The sequence below is a fragment of the Tetranychus urticae genome, chromosome 2 (genome assembly GCF_039701765.1).
Source record: "Tetranychus urticae isolate SD_2017Ah chromosome 2, NJAU_TeUrti_SD_1.0, whole genome shotgun sequence".
Classification (NCBI taxonomy): domain Eukaryota; kingdom Metazoa; phylum Arthropoda; class Arachnida; order Trombidiformes; family Tetranychidae; genus Tetranychus; species Tetranychus urticae.
In genome coordinates, this window is record NC_142959.1 from 23,763,137 (window position 1) to 23,787,767 (window position 24,631).

Here is a 24,631-nt window from a genome sequence, read left to right on the forward strand (position 1 = left end):
CTCTTTCGATGAATCAATCTTAACGGAGCAACTCTTTGTACACAAAATAAGCAACATTTTTATTTACATTAACTTTTATTGTTGCAATTATGATTAGGGTGAAATACGTTGAGGTTTTCAGGCTAGAAACAGATTAAACCTTAATCCATCACAAACAAACCCTTAATGGTTTGCTAATTAATTTGGCTTTGAGTGAATGATAACAACAATAATGACAAAAGTAATTGTCATAATGTAATCAAGTCAACCTACAGACTAAAGGCTATTTGTACAGAAATATCGAGATAATTTGATTTCTTTACTTTTCTCTCTCTTCTCTCTTTTTTATCATCATTTCTATTTGCTTCCAGGTTATCATGAAAAACAATCAAACCATACTGTAAGTAATACATTATTGAAAGGTTGATGATAGTCAATTGAGATAATGATGGCCATCGACGATCACCAGGAACATTAAAAGTGAATGAAAGGAAAGGTTTGCGCAAAGTAAATGATTAGAAGTGTTTTTGACAATCAGCTTTGATTTGGTGAAAGAAATGTTGACAAGAAGAAGAAGAAGAAAAAAATGTGAATGTGATTTACGCTTTTTACTTGATTATTTGATGATCAATGATCACACAAAGACAGACACGCTGAGAGCTAATGATTTCAAGAGTGACAAATGCATCTTGAAAAATAATGTACAGTTTCACTTTGTACGCACCATTTTACATCCTTATTGATTGGGCATTAAGAAATGTTGACACATCTTTACCCAATTGCTGACCTAATCATCTAATCCCATTATATAATTTAAATCACTGATCATCAATCACCATCACCATCAACATTGCCCATTTTATTCGCATCAAATTATCTCCAAATGAGCAACAAACTAACCCAATTGTAATCCTAAAACAGAAGAAGCAAAAAAAGCATTTCGATAAAATTGATTAAAAATTTACTCCAAAGTCTGGAGTGAAACAAAATCAACTTTAAATAACCAAATGAGTCTAATTATCCTTAACAACCGATGTTGACCTTTAAAGATGAAAGATACGGGTTCGAAACCAGGTTGAGGGTCAACAGTAAACACTTTAACCTAAACCTGTGTAATTGTAGATTAACTTTAGGTTTGGACAATTATATTGACATAAAAATGAAGAATCATGAATATTGATTTCATGTAATGATACCGGCATTCAAATTGATTCAAAGAGATTGATTAAACCAGAGACAGACCAGAGAGATGAGACCAGAAAAACTGATTCGATTGAGAAAAATTCAATTTCGATTCACTTGTCACTCTTTGTACATTTATCATTAATTCATTATCCTAATGTCAATAAGTGTCATCTTTTCATTGAAAAATAACTATCAATTCATGTTTATTCATTCTAGTCATTAGCTGTTATTTTGTATTTTTTCTCAATCTGAATTTTCTATTAACCCTGAAACTGTATCTTTTACCTTTGATCAATTTATTTGCTGCCAAATGATTGTTGTTAGTGCAAATGGTTCATGATCAAAGATTGTCCAAACACTTTATAACCAAATTGGTTACTTTAAAAGTGTCACAAATTGAAAGGTTTATCTTGGCCAGTCTCATGAGAAAACTGGTCAAAAATGAATCACATTTAAACCTGACCAATACCTATTGGATGCATGAATTTAACTCTTTGTTAACCTTGATTCCTGTCATCTTACAAGTATAATAACATTTCAACTGGGAGTAGCTACTGGGAGTGAAGCAAACCAACATAAAATTGACAAAAGAATCAAATGGTGAAATAAAGTAACATAATGTACAGAATATTTGCTCCTAATAATGGACTTTTTTCTAGCCTTATTTTTCACCAGCTTTTCCATGATAACCTTTCCTCTGCTAATAATGATAAAAAATATGATCGTGATCATGATTCCAGGGATAATCATCATTTTCAACTTTTCAGTGGACGCCAGAATTTGCTGCAAACCTTTGATGAAACAACAATTATATGAGCAAGAAAATGTTACTTTGCTCAAGCTATCTGTGAGAAGAAGAAGAAAAAAAGTTTCAAAGCTTAGGAATAATAACCAATTGACCATGAAAAAGAGAAGAGAAAAAAGACTTTTCTCCATTTTTTCACTTCTCAATTCATAATGGTTTTCATTTTATCTTTCCATGAGATCCATGAACATTTTATAGATGATTAAGTTGCTCTCGTTTGTCGTTGGAATCGTTAATAATACCGTTTTAACAACGAAGGAATAGTTGGTGGAAATTTTTCTTCAAAACTTGTTGGAAGATAACATCTTCTTCTGAATAACATTCCCTCCCAGTCTTTTCACTCTTTCCCCTTTCCTTTTTATTGTCTTCATTTGGAACACTTTTAAACTCTTTGCTTACATGATAATACTCTGAGTAAGACTCTTGTTGACATTTGATTGATAGGTTTTTGTGTGCATCTGAAAAGGGAACACAAATTTATCAGCAAAAAATGTGAAATTACATTATTGTTCATTGATCAGTAAATATGAACTCAGGAAGAGAAAGAAAACCATTTAGAATAGAAACTTAATCTTGTCAATTGGAATGAAAATTCAACAAATTTCCACTCAAGAAAATTATTCCAATTTCGGAATGTTAATTAGAGAAATTTTTTTCCTTTTGCTTCATCCAATCAACTTGTAAAGTGTGAACCAGTTTCATGATAATTATTGAAATACATCAAAGTAAAGGTTTCAGGTAAATGATGAGTAAAGACTGTTTTTGATAACATTAATGAATGTTGGTAGGAAATTGAAGAGTCAAAAAGTGCTAATCAATTTGATGAAAAAACATTTAACCTTCCTTTCGAGTTTATAATTTTATAATTTTATCATTTGAACTTCGATCAACAGATGATCTTGAAATTATTTCAGAATGGAATTTCATTTTATAAGTTTATTTTCTTGGACAAAAATTTTCGATTCACTTTTCAATTTTCTTCAATTTCCTGAAAAGTAAGACAATTATTTAAAGTTCTTTGACAGTAGTTTAGCAAACATTGGAAATTTTGTGAAACGATTTTACAGATTTTCATAATTTTCTGTCATCACTTGTTGAGATGATTAATGATGAATAGCAATTATTTTTCCAACAAATGAAACTCTAAACCCAATTGAGTTACAATTGCAACATTGCGCTTGAAAAGGTTCAAGTTTATAATGAATGAATGTTGAAAGAAGCAAAAAATGAACAATTTTTCAAGCGACTCAAAATAAAGCCGACAGGTTGATGATAAATTACTAGCAATGATCAAATTGTAATCTGACTGCAGTTAAACGAATAAAAGTTGAACAATGAAACGAGTTAACCAAAAATAAAGGTAAAAATTGAGCCAACAGAAGAATCGAGGAAAAATCATTTAACAAGAATTGAACATGAAATTGAATGTCGACCTTTTTTCTTTGCCTTTTCTTTGTCTAATCAACATTGTGAGCAACTTTAATTACAGTCACAACAGGAGATGAAAACTGAATAAACATCAAGGACCAGAAAATGGAGAAAATTTTGATGGCAAAGAAGAAGAGAAAAAGAGGATCAAAAAAAGAGAAAAGATGATAATTTCGTTGCTATGCAAATTCCATGTTTTTCCTGAGCAACTTATTAAAACGTCTTCTTGATCTTCATCCTAAAATCACTGTAAACTTGAGCTTCAAGGAAATGATAAAATTGATCAAAAAGGAGTACAAAGTCGAGCTGAAAAGCTAAACAATAAGCTGAGCAAGAGGCTCAACATGAAACTTGACTCTATTGAACCATTTGCTTCTCAGTCGTCGATTAACATCAGTTTTTGTCTTTTCCTTTTGTTTCCAAGTTGAATCATCTTCGACCTTTAATTAGTCGAATCGTAATCAGTAATTGTCACTTTACATGATTGATCATCTTTGAATAATGAACATTTCATTTCCAAACCAGGAAATGAAATTAAACGAAAATCCATCTAATTTTAAAATCAACTTTCATTCCAAATGATGAATAAATTAATCTTCAACTTGAACATGAGAAAATGAATGAACAGTAAAGTCAATGAGAAACTAGAAGTCACCAGAAAGTCTTTTCATGGAATTAGAAGAAAGATTATTTGAATATTCTGTGATTATTGACATGAATCAACTCATTAATACCTCATTACAATCTGGTGATCAATCATGTTAATCCAAAGTGAAAAGCAAAGAATCGCAAAAGTAAACATTTAGCCGAGATTGACTGAAATGCTGAGAAATTATGGAATCGAAAATTTTCATTTCCAAATTTTGTAATTATCATGATAACTGTAAATATTTACTTTCAACTGGTCACAATTTTTCCTCTTGACTTTGTTTTTGTTTCAATTTTCATTTGTTGAGTAAAATCGCCCAAATGGATGGTGAAATGAGCAAAGTTATTAAGTGTTATTTTAATGGCAACGAAACAATATTTACCTTTGAAGGGAACACATTTCTTACTTTTATTGAACAAGTTAATCATTATTTTATCCAATTTTTCAGTCTTCATCCATATTAATCAAAAATAATGGCAAATAATGCAAAATATCAAATTTAAATTTCATCTTTAACTGTGTTATTAGAATAATAATAACAGTTATTGAAATGCAACTTGTTATTGTTTAAAGATACAAAATGAGTAAAAATTAAATTAAATTTTTCTCCTTTTACTCCAATCGCTTTTGTTAACTACAATCCAATTCTGGTTCACAGCAATTTTCATTTAAATTCAACTTTATTCCTTTTCTTCATCACAATTCTCATGAGAGAATCAAACTTTATTACCATTTTACTCAAGATGAACGTATAGTGTGAGAAACGAGAAATAATGGAAAAAACTGTTCGAAAAGAGATGAACAAATTTCGATAATGCAATTTCTTAAGTAATTATAAATTGCTGTTAAAGCATTTCGAGTCATTTAAAGACTTGAACACTTTAAAGAGCAATTGCAATCAAATTTATTTCCATTAAAATTGAATCTATTCGTCTCTGGCTTTGGAAGACAAGGAATGGTTAAAATTGTTGATTCGTTTTCGATTTTAGTTTTTTCTTCGGTTGAAAATGAATTTAAAATTTCTTGTCACCTTATGAGAGTGATAATCATGTAAAGTCTGTTCATGTGGAAGTGTTGAAGAAACGTTGAGATGCAACGTGATGACAGAAAAGGATAAGCTTCTTGAATCTCATCAATTTCCTAATCCAAACATAAACAGGGAAACTGTAATACATTGAAATGGAGTTATGAATTTACAAGATAACAGGGAAGGATGATTATGCAGAAGATGGTGAACAAGCGGAATAAAAGGCCAACAAAGATGATGTTTAAACACGATTTGAGGATGAAATGAAATCAATATCAATCATGATAATAAAAAGGTTTGAAACAATTTTCATGGGAAATTTGTTTCTCCCAAAAGCTTATGAATAATCTTGTTCAGTCCAAACTGGCAAAGATTATAAAAGAAACTAAAAATGGAAAATCTTATCATTCAATTTATGGATAAATTTTGTACAATAATCTCAATGTTTCTGGTTTTCGATTGGAAATTGCCATTTTGGAGGAAAATTAATTTCATAAATTGCATTCATTTAGAGTCAAAGTTGAACAATGTTTCAAGTTGAAAAGGAAATTGATTTTGGAAAATAAATTCCAAGTTTAAGTTTAGATTTCATGATGAAAATATATTTTAGTTTATAATGAAGAACCAGAAAATGTAGAATCGATGAATTATTGAGAGAAATGAATTTTGAACTTGTGTTAGGAATAAATTGAAGATGAAAATTGCTCGTTTTTATTATTCCTTTATTTTCTGGTAACTTTGAGCATAAACTTTACTGTTCAATTTAAGTCTTTTAACCCGGCAACTTGCAACAAAATAATGTGAATGTTAACATTTCCTACCAGACTTTTGGCTTCACCTTAACCTATTCAAGTGAAAGCATATTTTGTGAACATGAAAATTTACTCTAATCGAATAATAAAATAATCGATTTCGCCTTTTCTTCTTCTTCTTCTTCTAACCATATTATTGTAGTCTTTTTAGCTTCCACTTATACACAAACAATGCAGTAAAAAGATACTTGACTTTGACACTAAACACTGAACCAGATTACATCAACCTCAATTGTAACAAGTTTCTAGTTTTGTTTTGTTTTTTTACTTCACCAACATGAAATGTAAGAACCTGAAAAAAAAGAGTAAAAAACAAAATCCAGTTCAATAGTGAATCCCAAATTTCCATCCAAAAAGAGTGACAAGCCAAGAGAATGAAAAGTTCAAGAGTAGATAAAAAGGTTGATGGAAAAACGAAAAACGAAAAAAGTTTAAAAAAAGAAAAACAAAGTTTATTCAAGGAAAACTTGCGGATGTTTCAAGAAACATGATGAAAAGGAATGGAAAACTTGTTCGAGTGACCAAATTACAAGTTTTTATGTAAAGTTCATATCGATCAAAGTCGACGATCATTGAATGGTTTGATGATCAGAGAAAAATGCGTTTGAATCGAGATTAGAGTTTGGTTGAAAAGATTGTTTCGATTGCAATTGAAGGTGAAAATGCAAAGTGACTGGTCGTTATAAATCAAGTTGTTAAGGTTTATCGTCTACTGGTGATTCAGTGAATAGTAAATTCAATTTATCATAATTAACTGTTGCTAATAAACAAGGTGAAGCAATATTTTTGCAACAATTTTTACTTTTCCTTCCTCATGACCTTAAAATAATAATTTCCCTGGAGCCTTTTTTCCCTCCTCATCATCATTATCATCATCATAATCATGGTAATCAGGCTCAACATTTCTGTATCAGAAGCTTTCACCATGGTAAAGAGAAAAGGTAGATGAAGAGAGAAAATCATTTTCATATAATCATCATCATTATTTCAAATCATTTATTATAAACACTTTTCCATCATTCATTGAAATATCCTTTCTCTCTTTCTGTTCATTATCGAAACCATTTTCAGAACATTCTGTTAATGTTTATCAATTTTACAGATTCACATGTTAAACAATGTTCCCAATAATTTGATGCAAATAATGAGCAATGGATAAATCTTGTTATTACTTTTAAATCATTAATGGATGTAAAAACAAAAATAACTCTACTTGTAACTTGATATAAATTGGCAAAAATTGAAGTGCAAAAGGTAAGATTCATGATTCACCTAAATGCTAAAGAGACTATTTTAGTTGAAAATGAACTTTGTATCTACTTTTTATCAACTTCATTCCCAAAATTTAGAAAATTTCCAAGTTCTATTCATCAAATTACGCCAATGCCAAACGAAAATTCTATCAAAATAAACTTATTGAAAGTAGCTGAGCAACTGTAACACTTCAACCTGTGAGGGTTCACTCATTAAGGTCAGAGTCTTGCTCATCATCGGCCATCCAACAACCTTTGATTTTTACGCAGACATTTGACTATTTTTGCCACCTAAGCAAAGCATGCTGCTGCATCAAAAATTGATTGTCAAATAGCCGATCACCACGTGAAGGGAATGATGAAAATATTGAAAAATAAAAGCTTCCATAATCAGGTCATAAGACGATGGTACACTCGATTAGCAACTGACATAACTGACTAAACTCACTAAGCCCATTAGTCCATATTGAGTGAACCATTGCTTTGACCGCATCTTAAATAAACTCACACTTGTTGTTATTTGATAATTTGTAAAGGTTCAATTGATTGCAATATCAAGGTGTGCTGAATCATTGAACAGAACTATTATTAACCTTTTCATTTTCTCTTAAATGATAGAGAAAAGGAAAAAAATGTGTAATTCTTTATTCGAAAAGGTATAAAAGATTATCCTTTAATACAGAGGTGTTTGTTTGATAATGATGATGATAATGGTTATCATTATCTAGACAATAACAGGTAACAAGGTGACATGATGAGAAACAAACAGTAATCAGAAGGTAATAATAAGAGTGTTATGTTTATGTGAATAATGAAGAAATAAATGATTGCATTGCAAGTAATAATACAATATTCAATGAACCAGAATAAGCATTAGTGTTGAGTCAATGAAAACCAGATAAACTATGGAACACACCTTTAATAATAATGTAACATGTAACCATTGAGCAGACGAATGAAGAAAAAAGGTTTCCAATGAAGAAACAATTTTCTTCATTATTTGTACTTTGATTGGAAATAAAAGGTTGTAAGGAATGACAAAATTGTTTACTGTTATTGTTTTTTTATTTATTGATTTATCCTCTTTGCCAACTTGTTTAATATCATGAAAAACAATTTGAAATTTTATTCAATTGAAAATGATTGTAGAGAGAGAGAGAAGCAAGAAAAAAGTAATCAAAAAATTGTGAACAAAAAGTGAATCTACAAAAGTATTTACTTTTACCATTTAATCATTGCTTATTCAACCATTAATTCATCAAATGAATGAAACATGAGCAAAAATGAAAATCATTTTCATCTATTAATTCAATTTAATTGATTTTATTGGCAACTTTCGCCTTCCATTGATTAATGTTGCACTTTTGATGGGTCAAAGTGATGTTATCATTGTTTCATGGTTTCTGTTGATAACTGTAATTAAATTGCTTCTCTGGTTAGACAATGAAAGTTATTAATATTGTTAACATTTTCAGCTCTTCTCGCATCAACCAGAACTTGCATCATGAAACAGGAATAAAAGAGTTTCTTGTTTCCAACTTTCCTATTAATCACAAGTTTTACAATAAAGAATGGAAAAGATTAATTTGGATTAATTGGAAAGAGCAGAAGTTTTCATGAAACATGAAAATCAATGAGAAATTTTCAGAGCAAAAATTTGCAAAACATTTTCTCATCAAAACTCTAATTTTGAATTGCAAAGTTAGGAAAAACAATATTGAAAAGAAAGTTTTTTTTTCGTAGAAAAACAATTTTCTCAATTCGAGTTTAAAAGTTCATGTTGATCTTGGACACTTGCGCTAGACTCATCTTGTGATGGAATCAATTGACCTTTAATCGTTTGATAAATGATCATGGAAACTTGGTACAACTTGTGAACCAAAACTCACAATGGAATTGATCTGTCAACAGAAGCAAATTGAAACTGAAAAAGGTTTAGACAATTGATTCGAGTTGAAAGTCAATAAAGAAATGTATCATGAATTAGTGAGATTGGGTTAGTGTCGAAAGGAGTAAACAAAATGTTGATCATTGCAAATTGATTATACAAGTTTGATAATCTGATGAATTTGTCACATGATTATGTTGATGGAAATGATCATCTTAATGGTCAACTGGAAAGTCACGTTCAAAGGTTAACCTTTACATGCATTATTAAGGTAAATTTGGTTTCTTTTATCACAGTCTATTTATGCATAGTGAATAGATGATGGGAAGGCTGGGAAAACATGATAACTATGGAAATGCTGGGAGTGAAAATTGGGAATTTGATGGAAACAGGAGAAGGCTTAATAATGTAAAAACACAAATAAATTGACATAATTGTAAGAGACTTTGATGAAAATTCTAATCAATCACAATCAATGGCAATTAGTTTACCATTTGATTAGAAACATTTTCTCATCTTTTCTTCTTCTTCTCTCTCTGGTCAAGAGTTGATCCCTAATCAGTTTGACAGTCAAGTGGTTAACAATGAATTGAACCAGCAAAAAGTTTGAATGGTAACGATGAAAAGAAAAGCAGGGAAAAATATCAATCAGTTGAATTGAAATTGTTTACTTCACTTTCAATGGTTCACAATGAGACATAATAAATCGATTAGCTATTGAATTGATCTAAACAAATAAGGCCATTTGGATTGAATAAATTTGTACAAAATGATCTCATCAATGATTCACAATGTTTCTTGCATGGAATCAATTGAATAAAGTCAAGTCAAAGGTTGAATGAAATGCCGTCAATCCATCAATTGTTACTGGTTGCCCGATGAACCAAAAGATATTAAGATAAGTTAATCTACCGAAAGAGTTCAACATTTTTCATCTCATAATTTTAGATTCTGTTTAGTTTCGAGCTTTCAGTTGAGGGCAAAAAAGTGTTTTACTTTTCATGTTGCCCATTTCTCGAGTTTCATCCTTTTCTAACTTGTATCAGTAGCATAACAGAGTCCACTTCTGGCCGATCATTCTGTATAAATAGTCGAACCAGATTTTAGTTACAATAATTTACTTCTTTAAAAGTTTATAAGTTTTCAAGTATTTTCAAGTTGGACAAGTTTGGTTTCGAGAAAATTGGGTTTTCTTTTTAATGTAAGAACCTGGGTCGTTCTGAAAGGAAGTGACTTTTCAACTATATTGCAACTTTGACCAGAGATTGACATAAATATTGATAAACTGTCTTGAGTTGAGAGAATTTTAGTAATTTTGTTCAATGTTCGATATGAATTATTAATAAATATTCAATTTTTAATATGTTTCAGAGAGCTTTAAATTTTGGGCAAAAAACGTCGTAAAACCTTCACAGATTATCTTGGAAATGATAACTGAATTGGACATGACACTTTATATCCGCATCATTTTATCGCCATTTTCATATTATTATATCTTCAGCATTACTTCATCAACTTTCAAAACAACATTTAATGAGTTATCTTGTAATGATATTATAAAACTGTTGACATCTCATTTCCAAGTCTTTACCAGATTTTCCCATCAGTTGAAAAGTCATAATTTTTGCAGAAATCGATTTTGCACAAAAAAATTATTGATTGTTGAAAATGCTTAAATGTTCAAGTTGACATTTCGTGATATTCAATCAGATTATCAGCTAATCAATAAACACTTCGTAACGAAGAAAATTGATTAAAGAATCGATCAAATCAAAGTGAACAATTAACCCAGGTTTGCTTTCCTTCTTGATCTCACTTTTCAAACTCTTCAAGTTTATCAAATGTTGATCTGAAAATCTTTAATTTCCGAAAACCTCAGAATAACTGATTTCACCATTTGTCAGGGGAAATTTTGTGTAAAGCTATTAGCTTTTTGCTCTTTTATCACTTTGTACTTTTTGTTGTTTTGCTTTCAATCAATAACTTATAATGATTAGTTAACATTGTAAAGTTAATCAACTGATTAATTGCAAAAGCTATATTGTTCAGTCGACTATTGGAGCGATTTTGGACCTTTTTGTCTCCTTACAATTCCCTTCATCCTTACAATGGCAAGCAGATTATAAATGTAACATTGATCCAAACATATATTAACAGATTAACATTTTATGGTGGAAAATGAAATGTCAGTGAAACAAGCATTTTTGGCCCTCCTTTTCCTTCTTCATCTTAATCCTTCATGTTACATTTTTTGCCTCCGTTGGTTTGCACATGGAACGAAAACAAAATGGCTTGAACAAGTGGAAAGGCAAAAAATGATATAATTTTGAGGTTGACAGACTAATCATTAGCTTTGATAATCTTTATAATGATAAATCACAGGGAAACAGAAACGAGACAAAAAGTAACTAACTGAAGTTACCAGGAAAAAGTCAGTTGATTAGTTGAGCATCAAAAAAGTTCCCAATGTAATCAACTTGTAAAATGTCAGAAGAGAAGGGAAAACAAGGAGAAGAAAAAAAAGACAAGAATCAGAAGGAAAGGTAAATCAGAATAAAAATGATGATCACGATAAACGGATAAAAGTAACGATAATGAAATCATTTTTTCTTCTTCTCAAACGCAAATCCAACCAATCAACTTCTCAGATTTCATTCTTGTTCTCATCATCACTCCCAGAGCAAACAGTAAAAATATTATTCTCATCTTCGTCACATCAATCAATTCAGTCAAGATGGAGTGATGGATGAAACTCGTCGAGTAGAATCGCAAGATTGGTCAAAGTGAGGAAATCTTGATGAATGAATCTTGATTGTAAACCATTTGTTAAAGTCGCAAAATTTTGGAGGAAAATTGAAATTCCAGTTTGAATTGCATCTGTTGAATTAAATTTGAATTCAAGTTGTACAATATTTATGTACATTGCTCAAGGTAAATTTAAGCTGCGATTAAATAGTGCAAGGTTAGCATTCAGGTTTACAAAAATTTCAATTCATACTTATTTATTTAGACAATTTATTCACCAACAACATTTTACTTTGTAAAACTAATGACAAGAACTTTTCGTAAAGTTAAACTCTTTAAAAAGGGTGTCTAATAACCTTTAAAAAGATAAAGATTTTGAAGCTTTAAGAAAGCTTGGAAAATGCGAAAAAGCAAAAAACTGACGATAAATTTTGTATGTAAGAAAACTATGCAAATGCTAAAGCAATTCATTATTCCCAGCAAGTTAAAGTGATAATGACTTCTATTTTTTTAAAAATTTTTTATTAAATATCATCTGATTGATTGTAATGCTACAAAAGAGTAAAAGGTTAAGTTAACAACTATTGGAGACTCAAAAGTTACATTTGCCCATGCTCATGTACGCTGGCGGGAAGAAAGCGTTCTTTGCACATCCGATAGATAAATTGCTTTTTTTGTATTGACCTTCAGTTTGGCCAACACCAGTGAATATTTTACGTGTCTAAAAGGGCATTGTGATTAAATTTTAAAAGATCGATGTTTATTTACAGGACTACAAGAAGCTACAATGACAGTTCAGAATGAAGCGAATAACAGCTGGAGATATGTTCTGCCTCGCCACGCTAGGTCTTCACAATATAAATTATACGTTATTGGAAATTGTGCTGTTTAAACAGATAGATCAGGATAAGCCACGTTATTTCGTGACAGGAAATAATGATACCTAAGCCATCAAGCACCCAAATGACATTCGATTCATAAATACACATCGTTCACCAAATTTTGGAGAAGTAGTTTCGATGAAATATTGTATTACAACAAAGTGTAAAATTTCAAGGGTACTCATGGGAAGTAAAGACGCTATGGATATGGAAGCAAGCCGTACTTTATGGAGATTTCAATGCTTAGATCGGTCTTATAGGGACTCAAATAATTCTTTGGGAAAAGTCAATTGCTGATTATTATCTTAGACGATACTGCTGTTTCCTTGTAATTTTCTTTATTTTTAAAATAAATTAATTTTGAAAAAGAATAGAAAGGTTTTCATTTTCTACCCCACTGTATCTTCGAATTAAATAGCTGTTTCTGAATTTTTTGCTCAAGTTTCCACTTAGCCGATAGCAGAACTGAAATTTTCGAGCTTTCTACCCTAGATTTGTTCATTTATCCGCCGATTGTGTTATGCAAAAGGACCGGGAAGTGAGCAATCAGTGGAAGATACTCTTCTTCAATAGATCAGTCCTGTTCGGCGTCAAAAAGGAACGTGACCACAGTTGGAAGTCAGAAATTGACCATCCGATAACTATGGAAAATGTTCAAAGGTTTCGATTGTCACCACGCAAGATATTGTCTCAAACTAATTGGTTTGATAAACTGGCCTGATAAAAGTTCCTCACATTTTGAATGAAGCACAGGGAAGGATATGTGTGAGCAAGGCTTGTCCACTTACAATAAAGAACTTTTTTAATTTGGAAAGGGTCTGCTCACAACGGGAGAAACCTAAATTCTGCAGAAAACGATTTTCAATTTGAAAAATTTGCACTCTTGGAAAACGACCAGCACAAGCAGGCATCTCTAAGCATGCATCAAATTCATCTTTCAATATCTTCTCATAAAGAAAATGACAACATGAGTCAATAAGAAGGAAATTCAAACAAAATTACTTTTCGATGTTTTATAAGTCATTGACAAACAATAGAAAGTGAAAGAGTTTCAATCGAATGAGAAAAAAGAATAAAAATAGACTAAGCATTTAAACAATATTAATGAAAGCAAAATCATGAATCGATTCCAAATTACAATAAAATTCTTGATATAACTCCAAGTGTAACTCCCAGTCTACCAGAATTACTGCGAGATTTGTGTGAATATTATTTTTCGATGTAAATACAAACATAACTTGGAGCATAAATTACATTGATTGTTGATTCTTTTGATAATAACTGGACTTGATTGTGTTCCAATGGTGATAACAATGAATTAATCTCATGTAATAATTTGTGTTTCTTTCGTCTCGATTAGACACTGAAACAAACATGCAAAACAAAATTTATTAACAAGCAATACTAGAGAATGGAAATACATGAATGATGAAAAAAGAAAATTTGCTTTCATTATTTTTTCTCCTTCTCCAATTAATAGGGAATTTTCGGCGAGAAATTTTTGCTTTTCCTTGCTATTCTTATCATTTATTGTTTAACTGACTGTTTAATGAAGCAACATGATTTATCATTGTTTGCTTTCCACCATCTTCTTCAGCCTCTATCCTTTCACAAATAATGATTCTGTAAATTATATTTTTCTATCTTCATCTTCATCTTCTTTCCTTTTTCTTCATTTGCATCTTCTACATTCACTTTGGGTATTCAATTTCCTTATTCAACAAAACTCTTTTTGTTTATTCATAATGGTAATTAGACTCAATTATTCTCAGCTTTACTTCACTCCAAACATATGAATGTTAATTTTGGTTCAACTTTAATATTTTGTATCAACTCAATTAAGTTTGTTCATTTGCACATTTCATAATCACTGACTATTCAGCTTTTCCAGACAATATTGAATGACATGATTTTCCCCCGTTCATTGAAACAACAAGAGAAGAAAAAATTAAACTTTAAATTTCGTCAATTATTTCAGCCACCACTAGCTTTACTCAAATGATCATCAATCATGAACACATTCAACTGCAAATAATTCCATGAAACTGAATTAAATGATGTTTAAGGTCAGTAAAAAAAACTGAGTTTCCACATGAATTGCAAGAAATGCCTTTTTCGCCTAATCTAATTGAACAAACCATTTTTATTTTATGTGAAGGCGAAAAACTTCATGATGTTTTCACTGCACCAAAAGTGATAACAATAACGAAAAGGTTCTATTGGGAATCATTTTATGTAAATTATGATCGTATATTACATAATAGGAAAATAAAAATATAATAACAATAATGTAATTTCAACATGAGTAATAATATTGACTGGAAAAAGCTACCTTTTTTGGAAGCATAAAAAATACAAAAAAATTGAGTAAAGATAGAAATGAAAAGTTATCATTTTATTAAATATTGCAATTCTCACTCAATCCCTGTTACAGGTTAACAATTTACCAACACAGATGGTTGAATTTCAATGGCGTGTAAATTTGCTGAAAATTAGTTGAATTTTGAAATGAGCCCATAAAATGGATAAAGGTAGCAGAAGAAAAAGTGCAATTTAATGAAATCTATAAAAGTCAGTTCAATGCCAAGTCCACTTTTGGTAACAATTTTTCATTAATCAAAACCATTTAGTCGACTGAGATGAGACAATAAATGAAGTTTAATAACCACGAGTTTACCCACATTGGGCAACCAAAGCCAAACCCAATGTCATTAGATGTTCCCATTAGACTTGGTCTCTACTCTTGCCTCGACTCTCGTTAAAGTTTCATCTCACGATTTATATTCAACTTAAGATTGGAAGGAAAATGTTGGAGGGAAACGTTTAGAAGATCATTATTGTGAGTTGCTACTTTATCAGTCTGAGAATTCATTTTTTAACCTTTTTTTGAACCAAACTTGAATTGAACTAATTTGATTAGTTTACAAGTCATCATGAGACTTCAATGATGATCATCATTATAATTTTTCAGATAAAAAGCTTATTGCTTCTTCACTGTTTTCTCGTCAGATAAATGTCATCCTCATCATGGAGCTTACTTTGAAGAATTTTGTTTAATGAAATTATCTTGGAGTATTTTCAGAAGCTTCAATGAATTTTTGAAATTGAATATTCTATCAAAACTGATTGATATCATTTCCAATCAAATTTGGAAACTGTTTTGTTGACTCAGTTGAAAATTTCTATTGTGAAAAAATGGAATTTTATTTTTTCTCCAAAAAAAAGTTCATTCAGCTGAGCATTGTGAATGAAAATGGTTGATGAATGAAACTGAGCTTTTGACTTTATTTCCGGTTTTCAAATGTTCTAATTGAATGAACAATTGATTGGTGACGGAAACGGATGTTAATCTTTTAAGATTGCTGAATAAATGCAATAAAAAGGTTCACTTTTCGCAACATTTTATTGCTCATATCATATCGTACATTACATGATAACATTTAATTTGCCATTTTGTGGAATCAAAAGTCGGAAATGAATTTCCAATGAATAAGTTTGAGATTATTTTTGTTTCACCTTTCGTAATGATATTCATTGAAAGATCTTTTTTTGTTGTCTCGCTTCCAATCGGATTTTACCTGTCAAGTTGCTTATCAAATGAAAAGTATTTTAGAACCGGAAAATGAGATCAAGACTGATGAGTGGGTTGAACTTTGGCATAATTTTATCTGATAAATTTATTGGCAGATGAAAATAATTAATGGAAGGAAAGAAGAGAAAAAGTTCAATATTTATCAGTCAACATGATGGTGATGATGGATGCACATGGAAGGAGGGAGAAACTTTCACAGCTTTTCAAGTTCAACTTGATGCAAGTTTACATTGAATGAAATTGAATATGATTCTGTCCATTTTATCTCATTTCATGTTGTACATGTGAATAATGAACCGTGAATGGATCGATATTTTCATCAGCATAATGTCTATTCATTCATTTTTTCTCATCTTCATCTTCTTCTTTTATCTTTGAACCCTTTTTTGTGCACTCTTTTCATTCATTTTCATGGTAACTTTCGTGTTAACAAGAATTGTTGGGTTAATTTTCAGCTCCTCTTCTGTTTCTTCTGAGCTGAGAATTGCAAAAATGCAAAGTGAAAAGGTGAAAAGTTGGGAATAAAGAGATTCGATGCAAACAAAACAAAAACTTAATTCATTGTAATTAAGTGTAAAGCAGTTCGAGAAAATGTAAATTTGAAAAAAATCAATTGAAACATTCGAGAGATGAACTTGAGGGAAGACATGTTCATCCAGTTCATGGTAATCAAAACCTCAATCTCTATCCACCTGTGCTTTCTTACATGAACTTAAATGCTCAATAAAGGTCAAACAAACAAATGACCTTGAACGACTTTGAAGCTTGAAACATGTAATGACGAGACTTGAATCATCATGATATCGATTTCGATCCAAAATTTAATACATTTTTTCATGTAAATAATTCCAATAAACATCTGTATTGATAAAATGAAAGCATTGAAATTGATAAACGAATAACCTTGAATGACCTTGAATTTGAGTCAAAATTTCAAGTCGAAATTTGGCTTGAACTCATTTCCCTGCAAATAAAGAAATGATGAAACGCCCTGAATAGACAATTATCAACCTATTATTAAAAATCGATTTCATTATTTGTTCTTGCCTTTAATTTTTTCCCTTTCTTTTTGTTTCGATTTCATTGGATTGACGAATTGTATATTGGAGCGTAAAAAGTGAACTGTGAAACTTGGAAAAGTTTTATTTCTGAACATTTTATAACAGTTTATTTGTGGGTAAGGAAAGAAAGGCGAAAATGAATTCCTGGCTGAATTCATTGAGATGATTATAGATTTGATTGGATGAAAATTAATTCAAAGTGAAGTTGAATTGATGCAATGAAAACCCAATAAGAAGTTTAACTCGATTTAGTTTCAACATTTTTTATTGTTCTTTCCAACTTGGTTAACCATCTAAACTATTATCATTGTCAATCTTAATATTAACAAATGAATTTCAACCCTGAAAGGTGCTCTTTTTTAATGAAAATTTTCTCCTCTCAAGGATATAAAATGGTTAACAGTTACATGTTGTTTTCCCATTGAATATAAAACAAGCATTAAACTTTCCCAGAACCAAAAGATTAGTCCCAAAATTAAACCAATTTGATGCAGAGTTTAATGTGCATCCCTTAACCAACACAGAAGCAGTTACTTTGATGACTGGGATTGATTTGATTCCAATAAACATTTTGCTTAAAGCTTCCCATACTTGGATATTCACCAAAGAGTTAAATACAACTACGTCAAGGTTTATCAGATGATCGTTTGCCAAAGTTCAAAAGCAACATTCAAATCACAAAGAATGTCTGCAACTCGATAAGCCGAAGTTTCTTTTCGCCTAAAGTCGACTTTGCCCACCAAATGCAGATCTTTTTTAGCCAGTCAAACCGACTGTAAACGATGGAAAATTTCATTCGAAGTTCAAGTTCTTTTCAAAATAAATTCTCATCGACTTGAATCTTGGGAATCGGACATTTTGGTCTAAATGTCCAAAGTCTATCATGATTCTGTAACTGTAACTAGCTTTGAAAGAACTTTGAATTTGTGTTCTTAATGAAGCATTTTTTCAATTCTCTGAACAATAATGATGTTATTTGCTGAATATTAGCTCTTTTTATCTCTCTCATCTGTTCAATTAAAAGTTATCACTGAATTTGAATGAAACCAAATTTGTTACAAACCATTATCATTGTTGGTCTAATTAGTTCATTAACTGTTATCAAATTCATTCAACTATTAATTCCTTTGTATTCTTTGTGAACAACAGAGAGAGAGAGAAAAAAACTTTTCTTCATTTCAAAACAGAACATTTGAGTTGGTTAAAAGCGGGAAAAAATTATTCTCCATCAACCTTATTCCTTTCATTCTTTTCATTTTCTTTTTTCGCCATTTTCTTTTCATCATCGACATCATTTTCATTCTTTTTTCTTTTCGTTTTTTTCCTTCTTCTATCAAAGAAAAAACTTGACTGGTTCTTTTGTGGGATTCTTTTCTCAATTTTTTAAGAATATTACTTTTCTCAAGTTTATTTCACATCATTTTTAAAGTGTTTTTTTATCCATTCCAAGATCTGGCTCACTTCTCATGGACTAACAAGCTTCCTCATTGCACTTCAATGTTCATCAACAATTAACGTTCCTCTGACTCGAATAATGTAAAGATGAAGCAAGCGAAGAATCAACATGATGAGATAATTGAAAAGTTGTGGTGAAAAGTTGAGTGAAAATAATGAATGTCGAGGTAAAATGGATGAACTAATTTCAACTCTGATACTCAATTTGCTCCTCTGAATGATTAAATCTTCAATTGTTGATATTTTTCAAGAGGAAAAAGGGAATTGAAAGAAAAAACGAAAATTCATTTTCTTTTCTTCACAAGATTCATTGGAAAATATTCTTGAAAATTCTCCATCTTTTCATTTCTCGCTTGGTAAACATTCTAGTTTTAGATAAACGAATAGATGAAAACGATTCTTTTCCCATCAAATTATCATTCTCATCTGATGCCCATTATTGGTTTGGAACTTTTCTCTTTTTTCTCTTTCTCTCTATTCGTTTGCGTTATTATTTTCATATTTTTTTCCCATTCTTTTCGTTTCCTTTTCTCTTTCTTTCCTTCGCTCTGTTTGACTCAGAATCAAATTTGGGAACTAAAAATTCTGGTGATGACATTGGATATAATGGAAGAAAATATCTCTTTGTTCATGTACTTTTTTATTCATGTAATTTTGCCTTTCTTTTTCTTGCTCCTCTTCTTTCTGTTTCACCTTTCGATTCCAGAACTCTATTGAACATTGTTTTCTCTTCTTCTCTCCTTTGCCTTGCAACTTGTGATTCAGTTGGAAACAAGCGAATACCCTGTTGCTGCATCTGCTCTTGAATGTAAAAAACTGATAACAAGATGATGGCTGGAAAATATTCAAACTCATGTTCGCTTCTTCATGTGTGCATAATGTGTTTAACCTTATTCCATGTTATCGGTGAAATCAGATAAATTGAATCAATGAGAAGGTTGAATTTTCTTTTTTTCAATCTTTAGTTTTTTCTGTTGCAAATTCAATAACTTTTCCAAAAATCGAATAAACTTTGCAAAAAAGTTCAGGAGAAAATCAAAAATGCAACATTTTTAAAAGAAACTCACAAAGAATGAAACATTGAAATCGAAAGCAGGACATTCCAACAGTCGACGATCAAAAAGCCAAATGGAAAATCAGAGAAAATAAAAAGTGTGAAAACTCTTGTCTATAAAATTCGTCACCATTTAAGTTCACCAAAGAACTCTTCAGACACAAAGTTTGAACGAAAAAATCAAACAATTGAAACTGAAAAATTGATTCGATTGCTTGATGCAAGAATCAATCGAAAATTAGAAAATCAAGAAAAAATTGATCGATATAACATTCGAAAAGTAGCATTCGAATATAATAAGAACATTGAAACGGGCGAACTTTGTAAAATGCCAAATTCGATGGCAAATGAAAGGTAACGAATTTGATGAAATTTAGAAATCGATAAAAGAAAATTTGTTTCATTTACGATTTTCGCGTTTTCATTGAGTTTCCCTGTGCCGAGCCTCACGGATCATTACATGAACAGGATTACCGAAACTGCAAGGTTAATGACTTTAGATTTGTCTGGATAAGTTCAAGGTTCAATCCATCTTGTCTGGTGAAGTAAAATTGAAAATTCATTCTAATCCGACTAAACTAGAAAAGAGTTTTTTGCTTGAAAAAAATACAATAAAACTTGAGATGAATATTTCATTTGTTAATCCAATCAAATGTTTCTCTTTATCCTTGCGTGCAAATTGCTTCTCATCGGTTAATCATATTCAACCATCAATTGGATTACCTTTGTTTTGCTCTCAATTTTTTACTGTTTATTTCCTCGGATTTTCTTTCTCTTTTATCATGGGATTACAATTTCATCTTTATTTCTTTCTTTCCTCTTTCATCCTTTAATTTGAGTTTCAATATTGTTGAGCGCAAATCAAATGTACTGAAAAGCAAGTTATCATCTTGTACTTTGCATTCATTTATTTACAGATTTTTCTTCTTCTTCTCCTCGATTCAAATCTCATTTTTCATTCTATTTGCTTTTCCATGGACTTGCTTTCCAGTAATGAAAATAATAACCTGTTACAGTAAAGGTGAAAAGGTAAAGTCAAAAAGTCTCAAAATCTATTCACATCATCATTATGTTGCAAAAATAAGATTCATGTTCAGCTGATAATGATGCACCTTGAAGTCTCATGAAATTCAAAACCTGAACCATTTCCTGTTCAATTCATCAGAGTATGTTCAAGAGACTGTCTTGGAAATACCCAGTGACCTTAATCTCTACTGAACAAAAAAAGAAAAAGAAAAATTGAGAAAAAAAGAAACTCTATTGATCTGTTATCATCCTATTCAGATTGAACAGAAAAGTTGAAAAAGTGAAGAAACTCGAAAAAGCAAATGAGTATTTCCTTATTATTTTTTGTCTCTTTACTTCAGCTAAATTCCAGTCTTCAAGTCGAGTTTAGTGCGTTCATTTGCTCAGCTTGTAATCGAAAATGAAGTTTCTATTTCACTCTTTTCGATAAAATGTATTATGACTCTGCTTCTAATGTGACCTGAGACAAGAGTCTTCTTAATGTTACCCTTTTCCCATCCAATGGTTGATACGCATACTTGGATAATTATTTAACTGATCAATTTTGATATAATATTACAAGCATTTCCATGTCACACAGTCTGTGTTATCCTGAAGCTTCTTATTACAGGCTTAAAATTTGATAAATTCTTTGGCTACTTTTCTCTTCCTTCATTCAATTTAACTCACAAATACTTTTCGTCAACTTGATCTTCCATCATCATTATAGTCATCTTACTCAACCCCATTATCATCAAGCAAAGGCAAAGCTTTTTCCCTCCCAATATCATTTTACCATGTAATGCGTTTCAAGTGATCATGGTAAAGCACAAGGAGAAAGAAAAAGAAAGACTAGGAACGAAGAAGTAGAGCAAAAATTCCATTTCATCCTTTTCAACAGAATTAATGATTATCTTTAAAGAATCACTCCCAGTTTCTTGTCACTCCCAGTTATAATACTTTGAGCTGCCAAAAGTAGTTTTTTGTTTCGCTGAAAGAGCGAGAGTAAAAAACGAACCTTTTCAAGCTTCTTTTTTCTACTGTCCAATGATAAAGATGACAAGAATGATGATTATGATGATGGCGATGATAAACTTTTAAATGATCTGTTAAAGGCGTGGTAAACTGATGATGACTCGATAAGCTGAAAATGAAGACAAAAATTCATGGCATAAAACAACAACAAAAGAGTAAAAACAGAAATGAAATTCCACCAAAAAAACGAGATTAAACTAAAGGGTGTTGCGCGTTATTCTTGCCAGTTATCTTATCTCAATGGAGATTTATAAGATTTCCATTGGACATCTTCATCTTTATCAGTTGTTTAATCTCCATTCGGATGAGATAACTGGCAAGAATAACACGCAACACCCTTTAAGAAGCTTAAATGTGCGGAGTTCACTCACTTCTCAAAGTTTTTAATTAGTAGTTCCCTTTCACGATCCATCTTATTTCCCACCTTTCCTTCCTGCTCATTTTGAGAACAAAATATTTCTATTGCACTCTTTTGCGAGTATTTGGATTCTTTTATTTCGATCGCAATCGGCTTCAAAAAGTCGTTGGATGCTAGCAAGCTCATGAGGCTGTAACAGCCAAAAGCATCAATAACTGGAACTGAGCGTGGATCAGGCTGCGTCGAGAGTTACTTAAGCCAGAGACTGAGCGAGTTCAGTCTATTAATTTTTCGACCTGAAGATTGGTCTGGAAAATCGACGATTCTCCCATATCAATATCTGTTTAATCATCTCATATCTGCAGTGTAATTGTAAATGACTTTTCCGATTCAACTCGGAATCAATTGCTCAATTTGTCGCATTATTGTTTGTCACGATATTTACTCTAATATTCAGTTTATCACCATTTCAGTTGCACATCTTTTATCATTCATATTGACAGTTGTCACCTTCCCAAGGGTACATTCAGTTTAGATGCTCTTAGACTTGATTCCAAATCGTATTTACTCTTCTCACTTTGGCATCACCTTCTAACCTTCGTTGTCTTTCCACCATTCCCAGTCTTTGTCATCTCAACAATTACGTTTTGGCTCAATAAATGGCTCAACTGACCACAGTTAATTATATTGATGAACAGCAACAACTAAAGTAAACCATGAGCTGCATAATAAATGCATGTAAATGATATGAATCACTTTGAATCACCTTAACAGTCAACTTTAACTTTCATCACCATTTTTGTTTCCACTTTAATTGAATCTGTTTTGCTTTTTTCTCTTCTTTTCTTTTTCTTCTTTCTCTTATCTTGGACAAACACTTTTCTTCAACATTCACCAAAACTCCCATTAATACTCAAGGAATTTTGTTACCAACAAGAGTGAACAATTTGGAATAAAAGAAAGAAACAAAAAAAGAAATTTTTCTGCTCGTTAAATCAAAACAATTTTTCAGACTTTTCGTTGTGTCAACACTTGAATATTTGGATGTCAAAAAACTCCCAGTCTGAATAACTCGGAATGCATCGAAACTGAAAAGTTGACAATTTCGTCTCGTTTTCACTCATTTTGTTCGATTTGGTTACAAATTTATTGTTATCGTTACTGAAATAGATATTTCATCCTTTTGCTTAACCATGTTATCACTTTTATTATTCCTTGTTATCATTAACTATAAGATATTCCAAGTGTTTCAGTATTTTGCAAAAGCAAGAACATGAAAGTTGATCTTAGCTACACTATTTTATCTCAACATTTAGCATCATTTATCATCCAAACTTAGCACTTTTCCAGTGAATACTTTCGTTAACTAAGGAGTGTCTCAAAATGTTTCGAAAGAAGGAAATATTCGAATGCTTAAAAGCATCAACGGTACGATCAAAATCATCGATAAAAAATTTCCTTTTTCTTTGCTTTCGATTTCTAAAATTTCGAACTCAGGCTTACGAAAATTTAGAGTTATTTGGCGATCTTTCGATGTTTCGTCTTTCGGAAGATATTTTCGATTCATTATTTTCTCGATCATAAAGGTCTTTTATTCGTTCGCTCATTTATATTTCATCATTTTCGCTGTTGAAATGAAAAGTGAATAACATCGAGTTGAAGTTTTTGAACCTTGTAACTGTTACTTTTTACCTTCTTTTTTCGTTTCCATTCAAAATAGAAATTAATTTTTTCAATTTCCTCTTTTTTTCTATTCTTTTTGTTCATTCAACATTTCCATTTCCAATTTCATTTTATAGATTCTATTCACCCGTAACATTAAAGAATAATCTTTTTTTGTTCTTTATTTCTTATCTTTCTCTTTTTGCTTTTCACCTTTCATGAACTGATTATTTTGTCTCTTTCTTATTCTTTGTTCCCCAAATATTCACTCGTCGATATTTGACAATAAGATTTCCAGGTCAAATTGAATTACCATTTTTTAAACTGATTTAATGTATTTCCGATTTTACTTTCTGGTTAACAAAATTCCAAATCAAAAAAACTTCTCACAAGAATTTGACTCAACACAAAACAAGACCAAACTTTTTCGTCTGCAACTGCGAGACAAATTCTGATCATGTTCAATCTTTAACAATGAATTTCGAACACATTTGAAAAGTTATTGAACTCTTTTCTCAATATTTCATTTCGATAATTAATTTGCTGCCGAATAGCTTTTTAATATTTCATTCAGTTTTCTTTCGATCGATTTTCGCTGCAATTTGGCTGAGTGAATCGATGAAACTTAATCAGAATAACTTTTTTCGCAATTTGAATTTAAGTTGATTTCGATTCGAGTCAAACTTGTTTTCCATGAATCTCGAATACAACCTCAGAAGTAAACTCGAATTGAACATTTAACAGAACGCTATTTCAA

At 30.9% G+C, this 24,631-nt stretch overlaps 1 protein-coding gene across 1 annotated transcript in view; it reads right to left on the bottom strand.

Moving 5' to 3' along the window:
- LOC107367546 (two pore potassium channel protein sup-9) overlaps nucleotides 1-24,631 on the bottom strand; it is a 38,419-nt gene that overhangs the window by 2,303 nt on the left and 11,485 nt on the right. The gene's annotated exons all lie outside the window — the stretch shown is intronic.